Source organism: Nelumbo lutea, chromosome 4 (genome assembly GCF_056320005.1).
Source record: "Nelumbo lutea isolate HS-2025 chromosome 4, American lotus-T2T, whole genome shotgun sequence".
NCBI lineage: Eukaryota > Viridiplantae > Streptophyta > Magnoliopsida > Proteales > Nelumbonaceae > Nelumbo > Nelumbo lutea.
The window spans coordinates 97,217,509-97,232,843 of record NC_142687.1 but is presented as its reverse complement, the minus strand read 5'-3'; the positions used below and the strand labels follow the sequence as shown (position 1 = coordinate 97,232,843).

General features: G+C 39.7%; 1 protein-coding gene across 2 annotated transcripts in view; it reads left to right on the top strand.

Annotated features, from left to right (window-relative positions):
- Nucleotides 1-15,335, top strand: part of LOC148862065 (forkhead-associated domain protein) — a 47,573-nt gene that overhangs the window by 22,535 nt on the left and 9,703 nt on the right. The window lies entirely within an intron of this gene.

The following is a 15,335-nucleotide window of genomic DNA, read 5'->3' as shown; positions in this document are numbered from 1 at the left end:
TCTGAAGGTTTATTACTTCTTGATGCTGCTTTATATCGCCAACTTGTGGGGTTCTTCATCTATTTCACTATGACTCGGCCTGATATTTCTCTTGCCGTCCAGGTTGTTAGTAAATTTGTTTCTGCTCCTCGTCAGCCTCATATGACTGTTGTTCATCGCATCATTCGATATGTTAGAAGCACAACTTCCCAGGACTGTTCTTCTCCTTTTCCTCTCCTATTCAGTTGAGAGCATATGCTGATGCGGATTGGGCTGGTTGTCCAGACACTCGTAGGTCCACTTTTGGGTGGTGTGTTTTTATGGGTGATTCACTTATTTCTTGGAAGTGTAAGAAACAACAAATAGTCTCCAAGTCTCCCACTGAAGCAGAGTATAAGGCCATGTCTTCGGTTTGTAGTGAGATTGTTTGGTTACAGTCTCTCTTTATGGATCTTGGCATTCATGTTCCTACTCCTATTTCTCTCTATGCAGACAATACGGGTGCTATCAAGATTGCATCTAACCCTGTCTTTCATGAGAGGACCAAGCACATCGAGGTGGACTACCACTTTATCCGAGATCTCTTCACTATTGGGTCTATATTGCTTCCTCATGTAGCCTTGGACATGCAGATTGCTGATATATTCACCAAAGCTATGACTAGAGTTCGACATCTCTTTCTTATAGACAAACTGATGCTTATGTCGAGGCATCAGTTTGAGGGGGTGTGGAGACTCTATAACTTGATGTACCTTATTAGTATAGTCCCTATTGTATATTATTTTTACATCTTATTATTCTTTTTTCTTTCAGCCCTGTATGGGCATTCTTGTAATTGTACATATCTTTTAATATATAAGAGACTCTTTGAGGTGGGGGTTGTTCATTCTTGACACCTCTAAGATTATTTTTGTTTCTTTCTCTATTCGGCTAAGAGTGTTGACAGACCAGTTGCCACTCCTATTGATACTAGTCATAAATTCTCTGCTTCAGATGGAATATTGTTGAAAGATAAGGGAGTCTTCTAGAGACTACTTGGAAAACTTCTCTATCTATGCATGACTTGGCCAGACACTGCATATGCTGTCAGTTGCATTAGTCAATTCATGCATGCTCCCAAGGATACTCAGATGGCAGCAGTAGAGTGGATTCTGTGCTATTTGAAGGGCTCCCCTGGAAAGGGAATTCTATAGCTTGGTGGCAGGTAATATTGTCCCTTGGAGAAGCAAGAAACAATCTGTTGTTGCCCGATCTTTAGCCGAAGCTGAATACAAAGCCATGGCTCATGGAGTTTTTGAACTATTGTGGCTTAGATCCTTGATAGAGGAATTGGGTATTGAGCATGATAAGCCAATGATGTTATACTGTGATAATCAGGCTGCCATCAACATTGCTCACAATCTAATGCAACATGGCAGAACTAAATGTTTGTTGAAATAGGGCTGTCGAATGAGAGAAGAAGAGGAAGAAGAAGAAGAAGAAGAAGAAGAAAAAATGAGATGGGCGGCAGAATAATGCTCAGCCAGCCCTAATCTATTATATATAAGGACATTACATAATGTTACATAAATAGATAAGAATGCCCCTGACTAGTGATGGGACACCTAGTCAAAATAAACACTGAATAAGATTAGGCCCAGTAACTAAGGCCCAATAACTAATGACTTAAGACCCAACAAAGATAAACATACAAATTAAGACAGCCGAACCAACACTCCCCCTCAAGCTAAGCATGGATGTCAATCATGTTTAGCTTGCCAAGTAAGCCCACGAATTTCACTGTAGCTAGCCCTTTAGTCAGAACATCTGCAATCTGCATCTCGGAGGGAGTATAAGGAAAGCACAGTTCTCCTAAGACAATTCTTTCTCTAACAAAGTGGCGGTCTATCTCAATATGTTTCGTTCTATCATGTTGCACTGGGTTATTTGCAATGTTGATGGCAGCCTTGTTGTCACAGTACAACCTGAGAAGACACTCAATCTTTATTCCAAGTTCACCAAGCAGGATCTTAAGCCATAAAAGTTCAGCAACACCATGAGCCATAGCTCGGTACTCGGCCTCTGCACTAGATCTACCAACCACATTCTGTTTTTTACTCCTCTATGTAACTAAATTTCCTCCAACAAAGGTACAGTACCCAGAAGTAGACTTCCTGTCCCCAACAGAGCCAGCCCAATCTGCATTAGTATATCCTTCAACTTCAATTTTACTGTTTTTCCTAAACAGAATCCCTTTCCCCGGGCAAGACTTCAAATATCTGAGGATCCTTTCCACGGCTTTCATGTGAGGGATTTTAGGAGTGTGCATGAACTGGCTGGCAACATGTACAGCATAAGCAATGTCAGGGCGAGTGAAGGATAGGTAAATCAACTTCCCCACCAGCTTTTGGTATCTTTCCTTATCAAGGCAGTCCTCTCCTACTGACACCTATAGACCATGATTCTGTTCTATTGGAGTATCGGCGGGCCTACACCCCATCATGTCTGTCTCTTGAAGAAGATCAATGATGTATTTCCGCTGACATATATAGATGCCCTCTTTGGATCTTGCAACTTCAATCCCAAGAAAGTATCTCAGTTGGCCCAGATCTTTGATCTCAAATTCAGCAACCAAAACCTCCTTTAGTCTTTTAATCTCTTCCTGATCATCCCCTATAATTACCATATCATCCACATAGACAATAAGTGCTGTAAGTTTGCCATTTCTCTTCCTTATGAATAGGGTATGATCTGCCCCACTTTGAGTGTAACCCCCTTTCTTCATGACCCCACATAGCTTCTCAAACCAAGCTCGAGGGGACTGCTTAAGGCCGTATAGGGCTTTTCTCAGTCTACATACCTTCTTGCCAAAACCATAACCTAGTGGAGGATCCATGAACACCTCTTCATGCAAGTCGCCATTCAAGAAAGCATTCTTCACGTCCAATTAATGCAGCTCCCATGAGAAATTTGCAGCTAATGATAATAGAACTCGGATTGTGTTGAGTTTTGCTACCGGAGCAAAGGTTTCTTTGTAGTCAATCCCTTCTTTTTGAGTAAACCCTTTTGCTACCAGTCTAGCCTTGTATCTCTCAATGGACCCGTCCTCCCTATGCTTCACAGTGAACACCCACTTGCATCCAACAGTGCCTTTCCCTTCTGGTAGATCCACTAATTCCCAAGTCCTTGCTTTCATTAAGGCCTTCATTTCTTTGTCCATAGCCTCTTTCCATTTTGGGTCAGATACTGCCTCAGAATACCTGGTACGAACATGCACAGAAGAGAGAGCAGACACAAAAGAACAATAACGAGGAGACAAATGTGAGTAAGACACAAAATCAGCAATGGGGTGTCTGATAGTACAAGAACGATTAGAATTATGAAGGGCAATAGGAAGATCCAAGTCAGAGGAACTGATAGGATTACCTTGAGTTTCTGAGACAGGTTGATCCGAGTCCAATTGGTTGCTGTCATGAGTTAGAGGACCCTTCTTTCTTCTGTTGTAGGTGATTCTGATATCTCTTTGTAGTCTGCTGGAGTCTTCAGTAATATTTGCGACATCACTAGTAGTAGCTGGTACAATGGGAGCCTCACTAGATTCACCCGGGATACCACAACTAGGTGGATCAGGAGGAGAAGATGGAAGGCCTGAGGTCAAGAGAGGTACAAAGAATGGGGGAACAGAAGAATCCTCTTCCATCCCACTAGTCTCCCCCTGAAGAGGATTATGGGAAGAATGAAAATATGATTGAGACTCAAAGAATACCACATCCTTTGTGACATATTTTTTCTTGGTGACCGAATCATAGCACTTGTATCCCTTCTGAGTAGGGGAGTACCCCAAAAAGATTCCCTTTGTAGCCCTAGAATCCAATTTGGTTTTCTTCGGATCCTTGACATGTATAAAGCATACACAACCAAAGACTCTCGGTGGAAGAGAAAAGTCAGGAAGATGAGGGCAAAGAACAGAGAAAGGAGTTTTCATCCCCAATACCTTGGATGGCATTCGATTTATCAGATTTGATGCAGTAAGGATTGCTTGAGACCAATAGCCTTTTGGAACTTTGTGCTGAAATAGTAAGGCTTGAGCAGTCTCCAATGGGTGCCTATTCTTGCGCTCAGCAACCCCGTTCTGTTGGGGGGTACTAGCACAAGATGACTGATGAATCATTCCAGCATCCTCCAAATTGTGTTTCAATCATTTTGCAAAATGTCATGGTTACCCGCGGCACTTCTTCTCGTGCTTTTAATAAGTAGATCCATGTGCATCGAGAAAATAAAACTGATAAAGTATCGAAAGCCATCAACAGAAATAATGGGAGAGGGGCCCAAAACATCAGAGTGGACTAAGTCAAAAGAAGCTCGAATTTCATTACTTGAAGTTGAATAAACAGTTCTACATTGCTTTGATAGTTGATAGACTTCACAAACTAACTTTTGACTTGAAACACCTTTGAATAATTCTGGAAACAACACTTCCAATGATGAAAAAGGTAAATGACCTAGCCTAGCATGCCACAGATGTAACCTAGCTATTGACTCCACATTGGACTGACTACAAGTAGCAGATGTTTGCAAGGCCGAACTGATGTCTGCATCAAGGTAGTAGAGACCTCCACACTCATGACCGCTCCCAATTGTTCTCTTCGTCAATCTGTCCTGAAAGACACAATGAGTAGGAAAAAAGGTTATGCTACAATTCAAATTTTTGGTAAGCTTTGAAACATATAAGAGATTCGAAGAAAGATTGGGAACAAGACAGATTTTAGTGAGAGGTCCTTGCTTAGGTCAACCACTCCTTTCCCAGAGATGGTAGAGAGAGAACCATCAGCTGCCCTCATTTTATCTTGGCCAGACATTAAATGATAGGAAGAAAATAGAGAAGACATGTGTGTCATGTGGTCAGTTGCACCAGAATCAATAATCCAAGAGGCAGGATCAATAGTACTAGTTGCACTAAAGGCAGAGACAATACCTGATCTGGCAAGGGAGGAGGATGGAAGAGAATTGGTCCTTAGATGGGCTAGGGCCCGGCTAAGTACCTCTACCTCATCGGCAGTAAAACCCAAGGACCCGGTTCTAGGGGAATGAGTAGTCTGTCCCATGGAAGAGGAAGTAACTGTGGATGAGTGTTTTGAACCATCATCACTTTGACCCGTAGCCAGATTCACACTTGCAGATTGACCCTTCAGATGCTTCTTATCTTTCCTCAATGCAGCTGGCTTCAGATGCGGATGGAGAACTCAACAGGTCTCTTTCACATGCCTTTACCCTCCACAGTGGGTGCACTTCAGATGTCTCTTGTCAAAGTGCCTGTTTCCCCTTTGATTGATAGAGATTAGGGCCGAATGCTCCACAGACTGTTCAACTAGTTTTGTTTGAGTATCAACCTGCATCTCTTTTCTTCTCACCTCTTCATTCCTCACAAGGTAGTAAACATGATGTAAGTCTGGCATCTCATCCCTTCCCAGAATTTGGGACCTTATGCTCTCATATATAGGATCTAGGCCAGCCAGAAACTTAAATGCTCTACCCTCTTCAATTTGTTTGTCATGCTTTTCTTCGTCTCCGGCACTCTCCCACTCAATGATAAGGTGGTGATCTAACTCTTCCCATAGTCCTTCTAGTGTAGCAAAATATATTACAACACTCATATCTCCTTGCCTCAAGGTAGCAATGTCTTGATTCAGTCTATAAATTCTGACATTATTCTTTTTCTACCCATAGGTTTTAGAAACTTTTTCCCATATCTTGGCAGCCGTGGAGAAATGTTGAATAGTCCTAGCTACTCTTGGAGTCATTGAGGCAAGTAGCCAGGACATAACTATAGCATTCTCCTTGCGCCAAGCTGCATATTCAGTACTCCCCACTTCTGGTTCCTTCTTCTGCCCGTCCAAGTAACCAGTGAGTTCACGGGATGTGATGAAAAGCATGGCTGAGACAGACCATTCTTTGAAGTTGTACTCATCCAACAACACACTTGTGATCTGTAGGCTATGCAGATTTGGATTCTCCAGATTAGGAGACCTCCCACAAGCCCTAACATCTCTAGAAGACACTTCCCCGGATATGGAAGACATCTTCACTTACTCGTAAATGTCAAGAATGTAAACGCAATATATAGAGAACTATTTCACACTTACGGAACTTGCTGCACTGTAAACTCAATCCTGAGAACCCGACACATAGCTGAAACACCGAGTACTACACTGCACATTGTGCCCTAATTACTGTTGTCACAGATTATACTCTGTTGTGCTACCTTCTGCTGTGTTCTAATTACTGCTGCCGCAGCCTACAACTTGCTGTGTTGGCTTCTACTGTTTGCTAAGCACTGCTATCGCAGGTTATAATCTCACCCACGAACAGTTCTAGGACTGCTGAGATTAGTCCTTCCACCTAGATCTGTTCTACACAGATCTATCTTAGCCGAATGGCTACAGTCTGTTGTACTGCGTCTATTAGGGCATCAGCCTCTGGGTCTAACTCCCCTTGGGCCCTACAACCAAGGGAAACCCTAGATGTAGGTCTAGTTGTGTTCTACGACCAACCCTAGGGTTTCTTTGCAGCAACCAAAAAGAAAGATGGGAGAGTTACCTGCGAGTAGAAGAAGAGGCAGCTGTTGTAACCAGTCGAAAGATCAGTGCTCTGATACCATGTTTGCTAAAATAGGGTCGTCGAATGAGAGAAGAAGAGGAAGAAGAAGAAGAAGAAGAAGAAGAAAAAATGAGATGGGCGGCAGAATAATGCTCAGCCAGCCCTAATCTATTATATATAAGGACATTACATAATGTTACATAAATAGACAAGAATGCCCCTGATTAGTGATGGGACACCTAGTCAAAATAAACACTAAATAAGATTAGGCCCAGTAACTAAGGCCCAATAACTAATGACTTAAGACCCAACAAAGATAAACATAAAAATTAAGACAGCCGAACCAACACTAAACATATTGAAGTTGACAGGCACTTCATTTGAGAAAGAGTGGCTTCTAGAGAGGTGTGTCTACCTTTCATCACTTCTGAAGGACAGTTAGCTGATTTCCTCACCAAGGGCATTCCCAAAGCTAAACTTTTGCATGATATTGGCAAGCTTGGCATGATTGACATTTATGCTCAACTTGAGGGGGAGTGTAGAGAAGATGGGCCAAATGGCCCATAGGCTGTTTATCCTTTTTTATTTTTATGCTCTTTGTTGTAATGGGCCTTAAACTAGGGGCCTCTCTGTAAATTATTAAAGTTTAACTTAGTGAAATGGAATTAGGGGTGTAAGAGAATGTTATGTTCGAAATCTCTCTCTCTGAACCCTAGTTGCCGCCACCTTCTTCTTCTTCTCTCTTCTTGAAACCTGATTTCTGCTACTTCATTTTGATTTTCTGCAACTTTTTAAACAGTCCTTTCTTTTCAAAAGGCTGTTTTTCTTCTGTATCCTCATCACACTTCTAGTTCACACTCTGGTAATGGTCCAATTCATTTAAGATATAGGTCAAACCAGAACAGAACACCGAGAGACTCCTCTCCCCCTGCTTATAGGTGGAGGATTCAGCTTGTAGCTAATAGATTTTTGCATAATGTCGTTATTTATAATAGGTAGATTTAGCTTGCTCCCAAATCTTGTAAGCAGTGTCATCCCACAAAGTTTTTTGTCACTTGTGGCAACATTGATACTAAAAGCCACAACATCACCATATTGTTTTCTTGGTCCCATTTATCATGTTCTAAACTCCCAGACTTCAGTTCCTTAATTTTACCATTAATGTGGCCTATCTTTCACCTTGTAGTTATGTAGAGTTTAATTCCCTTTGACCACCCGAGGTAGTTGAATCCATTTAAGGGAATTACAGCCATAGGGAAACTCATGTTGAACCCCCACTCACACCACCTTGGCTTAATATGGGGGGGTGTTGGTGCAATCTAGAAGCAAAAAAGAAAAAAAAAAACAATTTAATCTAAATCCGGACAGGCCCTACAAATATCAATCTCTTTTCTAGGCCACACGATCATTACTCTCACCAAAAAACATGGACATCACTGTTATTACAGCAGATACAGGTCATCCCAAACCTACAAAAAACATCACCTAGGTACAAAAGGATCACACGATTCACATAGGGTTTGGAAAGAATCCTCAATCACCTTCACAGCATCCAATAGGCACATTCATAGGGTATTTCTTGGCATATGACCAAGAAAAGAAAGGAAGCATAGCAGATAATTCTTCTCAGACCAGTTGATGTAAGCTTCTCTATGTCTTGATCTGAAAAAACTTCAGAACAAGACTGGAATCCCTGATCAAACTGTAAAAACGTTGCTTTGATACCATGTTTTCTTATTAGGAAGCAATAGGAGAGGGAGGAGAGAGAAAGAGAGGAGGATAGAGAAGAGAAGAGGAGAGGAGAGAGAAACGAGAGGTTGGGAGTCAAAAGATTGTGCTTGTGGAGCCAACCTCTATTTATAATAAGGCGACATTACATAATAAAACAATAAAGGTAAAAGGACTATCGTGCCCCTACAACACGTTATTTCAAAAGATTGTATAGTGGGCTTTTACCCTCTCTTTTGTTAATAAAATTTCTTCTTAATTATTATAAGAAGTTGGAACCCATTATATGTTGTTGGAAAACATATAAATATTAATGGAGAAGGCTTCTTTGAATTGATATTAAGCATTAAAAGTGGGGAGACATCCATTACTAGAAAATTGCAAGCCAAAGGTAGCAAATAAATTATAAAACTACATGGAAGAGCAGGACTATAGTTGTCAAGGCATCGCCTAGGCAACTAGGTGCCCTTCTAGGTAACGAAAATGACAAGGCAGGCACCCTATATAATATCATTTATATTGTTGTATCTTATTAATGTATGTTAATACATTTTATCATATGCTATATATTATCATTTATACTTTGTTTTAATGTTTTATTAATGAAATTTAAAAGATCTAAGGGTTTCGAGGAGAGAAAAAGAAAGAAAGAAAGAAAAAAAGAAAGAGGAAAGAAAGAATAGAAGTATAAAGAGGTTCTTTTTTTCTTCTATTCTCTCTCTCTAATTAAATGAAACAAAAATTCCATCCCTTTTTTTTTCTATTTTACTTTCCATCTTGAATATTTATCGTATAAAGTTAATAACCTTCTTTAGTTGCTAATTGATATGAAACTGCTCTATTAAATACTTATTATAGTAGTATTATTTTTGAAAAATAATGAAACTAATATATGCAAAAGATTTTTATCTTTTAGATGTGATGATTTGCCACATTTTTAGAGGAAATTTAATGTCCTTAATAAAGAGAGTTGCTATTTTTAAAATTAATATACATGGTGAATGGTATGTAAAACTAGGGAACTAGCCAAAAGTTAATTCTTTATATTATAAAATTCTTATCGCCTAGGTGACTAGGTGCCCCAGTTTCCTAGACGCCTTGAAAACTATGAGTAGGACAGGAGTGTTTGCAGATCTACAATTCTGTTTAGAGCAAGAGGAAGATCAAATAGAGAGGAGAGAAGAGAGTGAATGGACAGCAAGTAAATTCTCAGCCGGCCCTAGAGCAGAGTTTATATTAAGTGTCTAATAATAGTACATAAAAAGACTGATGTGCCCTAATTAGTGATGGGACACTCAAGAAAAAAGTAAGAAGGCTAATCTAGACCCAATAACTTCAGGCCCACTACAGAAACATATCTAAAAAATAAAGAAGAAAAGGCCCACACTTGTTACAACACTCCCCCTCAAGCAAAGCATAGATGTCCATTATGCCCAGCTTGCCAAGTAAACCATGGAACTTCAATGGAGGAGGGCCTTTCATCAGAACATGAACTATCTGCATTTCTAAGGGTGTAGGGAATGCATATATCACCAGAGACAATTCACTCTCACAAATGTTAGTCAACCTCAATGTGCTTAATTCTATGATATTGTAACAAGTTAGTAGCAATATTAATTGCAGCCTTGTTGTCATAGTAAAACTTGAGAGGACAATCAACCTTCATTCCTAGCTCACCTAAAAGAGTCCTGAGCTACAATAGTTTTGCAACACCATGAGCCATGGCCCTATATTCAACTTTTGCACTTGATCTAGCATCCACAATTTTCTTTTAACTCCTCCAAGTAATCAGGTTCTCCCCAACAAATGTACAATATCCAAAAGTAGACTTTTTGTCCCCAATGATCCTACCCAGTCAGCATCAGTATAAGCTTCTATCTCAAGTTAATTTGTGCTTCTTGAACAATCCCTTCCTTGGACAAGTCTTCAAATATCTGAGGATTCTTTCAAATGCCTTCATGTGGGGAATTTTGAGAGTATGTATAAACTGACTTACCACATGTACTACATAAGCTATATTAGGTCTAGTAAGAGACAAGTATATCAATTTTCCTACCAGCTTTTGATGCCTTTCCTTGTCAAAATAATTCTCACCAATAGACTCCTATAGACCATGACTCTCAAATATCCTAGATCCTTAACCTCAAATTCAAATGCCAAGAACTCTTTCAATATTTTTATCTCTTTTGGATCATTCATTGTAATGACCATATCATCCACATAGACTATAAGTGTTGTAATCATATCACCCTATATTTTTATGAACATAGCATGGTCAGCTCCGCTCTGAGTGTATCTCACATTCTAAATAGCCCTACAAAGCCTCTCAAACCAGGCTTGAGGAGACTTCTTAAGTTTATACGAGGCTTTCCTTAGTGTACACACCTTCCCTTGAAAGTCATAGCCATGTGGGGGTTCATAAGTACTTCCTCATGTAAGCTTCCATTCAAGAATGCATTCTTTACATCTAATTGCCGTGGCTTTCAAGAGAAATTTGTAGCTAAGGACAATAGAACCCGAATGGTGTTGTGCTTGGCAACTGTTACAAAAGTCTCCTTGTAGTCAATCCCCTCCTGTGTAAACCCTTTTGCCACTAGCCTAGCCTTATATCTCTCAATCCAACTATCTGCCTTATGTTTCATAGTAAACACCCACTTACACCCCACAATGTTCTTGCCTTTTGGTATATCCACTAATTCCCAAGTTTCGGTTTTCACCAAGGCTCTAATTTCCTCATTCATTGCCTCTCTCGATTTTAGACCAGATATAGCCCCAGAATACCTGGTGGGAACATGGGTAGAAGAAAGAGTAGACACAAAAGAGTAATAGGGGGGAGGGATAAACAAGAATAAGAAACATATTTAGCAATAGGGTGTTGAGTAGTACAAGAACAAACAGGCTTGTGAAGAGAAATGGGAAGATCCAAACCAAAAATAGGTGTAAGAAATTAGGAGTGGGGTTACCTAGGCGTTAGGGCAGATTGATTTGGGTCTAGTTGGTTGCTATTACAAGCTAGAGGCTCCCTCATCCTCTTCCTATAGAAGGTTCTCATTTCTTTTTGTTGTTCAAGATTAGTATCATCACCATGAGCCCCATCTCCTACATCTGGAGTAATAATAGGGTCAGTAGGAATCTCACCAGATTCACCTAGACAACTAGAACTAGGAGGATTAGGAGGAGAAGATGGAAGACTAGAAGTGGATAACAACACAAAGGGGGGGGGGGGAGTGGAGGGATCCTCTTCAACCCTACCAGTCTCCCCCTGAAGAGGACTCTTAGGAAATTGAAAGAAAGATTGAGACTTGAAAAAGATCTCATCCTTGGTGACATACTTTTTCTTGGTAATTGGATATTTGGATCATAGCACTTATAGCCCTTTTGTGTAGGGGAATACCCAAGAAGACATCCCGCATAGCCTTAGGATCAAACTTTGTTTTCTTAGGATCCTTGACATGGATGAAACATACACAACCAAAGACTCTAGGAGGAAGGGGAAAATCATCAAGAGTAGGAAAAAGGATAGAAAAAGGAGTTCTCATACCAAACACACTAGATGGCATTCTATTTATCGGATATGAGGCTATAAGAACTACTTGAGACCAATAGTTCTTGGGCACTTTGTGCTGAAATAGTAGGGCTCAAGCTATCTCTAAGAAGTATCTGTTATTGTGCTCTACAACTCCATTTTGTTGAGGAGTACTAACATAAGATGATTGATGCAAGACACTTGCTTCCTCCATGAACACATTTAAAGAGCTTTCAAAATACTCAACATTATCTAAACAAAACTGTTTGATCTTCTTGCCAAACTAAGTCTCAATCATTTTATAAAATATCATAGTTATTTGCGGTACTTCGTCATGGCCTTTAATAAATAAATCCATGTGCACCAGGAATAGTGATCAATGAAGTGAATAAATATTGGAAGCTATCTATAGAAACAAGGGGTCAAGGACCCCAAACATTAGAATGGACTAAATCAGAAGGAGCTTGAATTTCATTACCTGAAATTGGAAAAACGGTTCTACATTGCTTTGACATCTAACACACTTCACAAACCAAACTCTGACTTGAAATGGAAATAACTCAAGAAACAACTTTTTCATCAAGGAAAAAGACAGATGACCTAGCCTAGCATGCCACAAATGTAACCTAACTATGGACTCCTCGTTATCCCGACCACGGAAAGTAGATGATTGTAGGGATGAGCTGATGTGTTCATCAAAATAATAGAGGACCTCAGACTCATGACTCCTCCCAATTGTTCTTGTCAATCTATTCTAAAACACATAGTGAGTAGGAAAGAAAGTTATGCTACAGTTCAAAGTTTTAGTAAGGTTAGAAACAAATAACAAATTTTGAAGCAAAACTAGGAACATGAAGAACAAACTTAAGGGAGAGATCCTTGTTGAGGTTTGCCTCCCCCTTTCTAGAGATAGTAGAGAGGGAACCATCAGCTACTCTCACCTTATCTTGACTAGACATCAAATGATAGGAGGAAAATAAAGAGGACATATGTGTCATATGGTTAGTAGCTCATGAATCAATAATCCAAGAATTAGAGGGTATGGGGCCAGTAACACTATGAGTAGAGACAGTACCTGACTTGGCTAGAGAGGAGGATGCAAAGGGATTGTTCCTCAACTGAGCCATAACTCGGCTAAGAATTTCTACCTCATTAGTTGTAAAATCCTAGAAAGACTCTGAGGGAATAGTAGTGGTTTTTCCTGTTGGAGGAGAAACCGTGGATGTTTCTTCTAACTTTATACACAGTTCCCCATGGCAATATTCACACTCAATGTCTGACTCCTCTGTGGCTTCTTATCCTTCCTCAATGCATTTGGTTTCAAGTGGGGATATAAAATCTAACATGTCTCATTGGTTTGTCCCTCGCCCCCAGTACGTTTAAGATTCATTATGTTAGAACTTTTTTCCCCTTTTCGGCCAGAAGAAATTAATATTGAATGTTTAACAGGTGGCTGCGAGTGGGTATCTACTTGCAATTCCTTTCTTCTTCCCTCTTCATTCCTCACAAGGTAGTATACATGTTTCAAGTCTAGAAGTTCATCCCTTTCTAATATCTATGACCTTATACGTTCATATATGGGATCTAACCCAGCTAGGAACTTGAATGCCCTTCCTCTGTTTTTTTGTCATGTTTCTCCTTGTCCTTTGTGCTGTCCCAGTCAACTATAAGATGATGGTCTAATTCTTCCAACAGCCCCTCCATGTAGCAAAGTATGTGGCTACCATAGTTTTCAAGGCGCCAAGGCGAGGCTGGACATCAAGGGGGCGCCTTGTCGCCTAGACTCTTTTATATAGAAAATATAGATCCTAGGGTAGTTCCCTAGGTACCATAGCCATATTTCCTTAATAATTATTCATAATTTTCATTATAAAAGTATAGAGTTCATGTTAAAGTATAGAAAATCAACATATTCATGAGAAGAAAAAAAAAAGAAGGAAAAGAAAATTCAAAAAATATAGGGTCTGAACCCTTATTTTTGTTATAGGAAAAGAAGAAAAGAAAAAGTGTTGATTATAGTAGTAGTACTGTAGTAGAAAATGTGTTGATTAGACAAAATTTTAAGTTCTTCCTTACTTATTGGTTCAGGTTTTAAAGTCTTTGAGGGTTCAATACAGTATTTAGCAATGTTTGTATTGATTAAATCCTAACAAATAAGAAAATAATAAAAACAAATTAGTATATAAACACACAAAATGAGTATTTTAGTTTAATTGTGTCTATTTTATAATTATAATGTCAAAAAATAAAGAATAAAAAAGTATTCTACAATACATAGTGTAGAGAACACTGATGTGAGCCCCACTGCAGTGGTCCCCACTATGTTCGTAGGACAGCAGTATTTGTTTAAGTTATAGTAGTGTCAGTTTGCTAATTCAGCTGTTATTTATTTCAGTTTTATTTACTTTCTTTATTATGTAAGTACCAAGGGCAGATGTGTCCTTTCATCATGTACTAAACATAAACCTATAAATATTAAGAGAGTGGCGGCGGCAGATCTGTCAAGAATCTGTCCCTCCTTTCAGCAACTTGTGTTCTCTTGCTTCTCTTCTATTCTCTCCCTTTTTTCTCATATTCTTTTCTGTTTTACAAACCTAAAACCTTTTAGGATTCAAGACTGATTACAGTCTTGATCTTCTACTTGGTATCAGAGCCTATCTAGGGCTTCTCATGTGTATCTAGTCCAGCCGATCACATGAGAACTAGCTAGGGCTGGAAGCCTTGAAGAAGTTTTTCGGCGGCTGAATCTTGGAGATTACTAGGAGAGGTTCGCAGTAGTTGAAGACTTGCCGCAGCCTGCAGAGAGTTGGTAACCAGGAAGAGGCAGCGAAGGTTAGGGTTCAGGCAACCCTAGAAGATAGTACACCGAAGGCAGGTAATCAGTAAGTAAGTTTGTTTCTTTACTGATTTTTAGAGATTGCAATCAGTTGAGATTGGTTGGACCTATCTAGAAAGAGGGGCCGAACTGTGTTCAAATTTGCTCTAGGGTTTGGCTTGCCGAACTGTGATTAAGTTTGTGTCTAGGGTTTGATTGTTGGGCCGAACCCTCCTCTTCAAAGGGGATTAGTTTTTTAGGGTTTCACAGTGCCCTACGACAAGTCCTACTGGTGCGGACTGCTTGGAGAGTGCAGCTGAGCACTTTAGTGATTTTAGATCACTAATTTTCTTCAAACCAACAGTTGAAACCCTATTTTTTCTCTCACATTAGTGGTTTCAGAGAACAGCATCTCAGATTGATAGGCGATTGATTTCAGAACAGTTTTGTGTTGGTATTCCTGATCAGATCAGACCAGTTTCAGATCGGTTTTGTGTTGGTATTTCTGATCGGATCAGATCAGTTTCGGATCAGCTTTCAGACTTACTTCCTTGACTCTGTTTTCTGGTATAATTGCTCTAACAGTTTGTAGCCACTAAATCTTGATCAAAGATGGAGTTCAAGGGTCAGGGAGATAGTAGTTTTGGAAACCACAGTTATGGTAATGTATATGGAACCGGGTTTCAGATTAACAACTATGAGATTTGATGG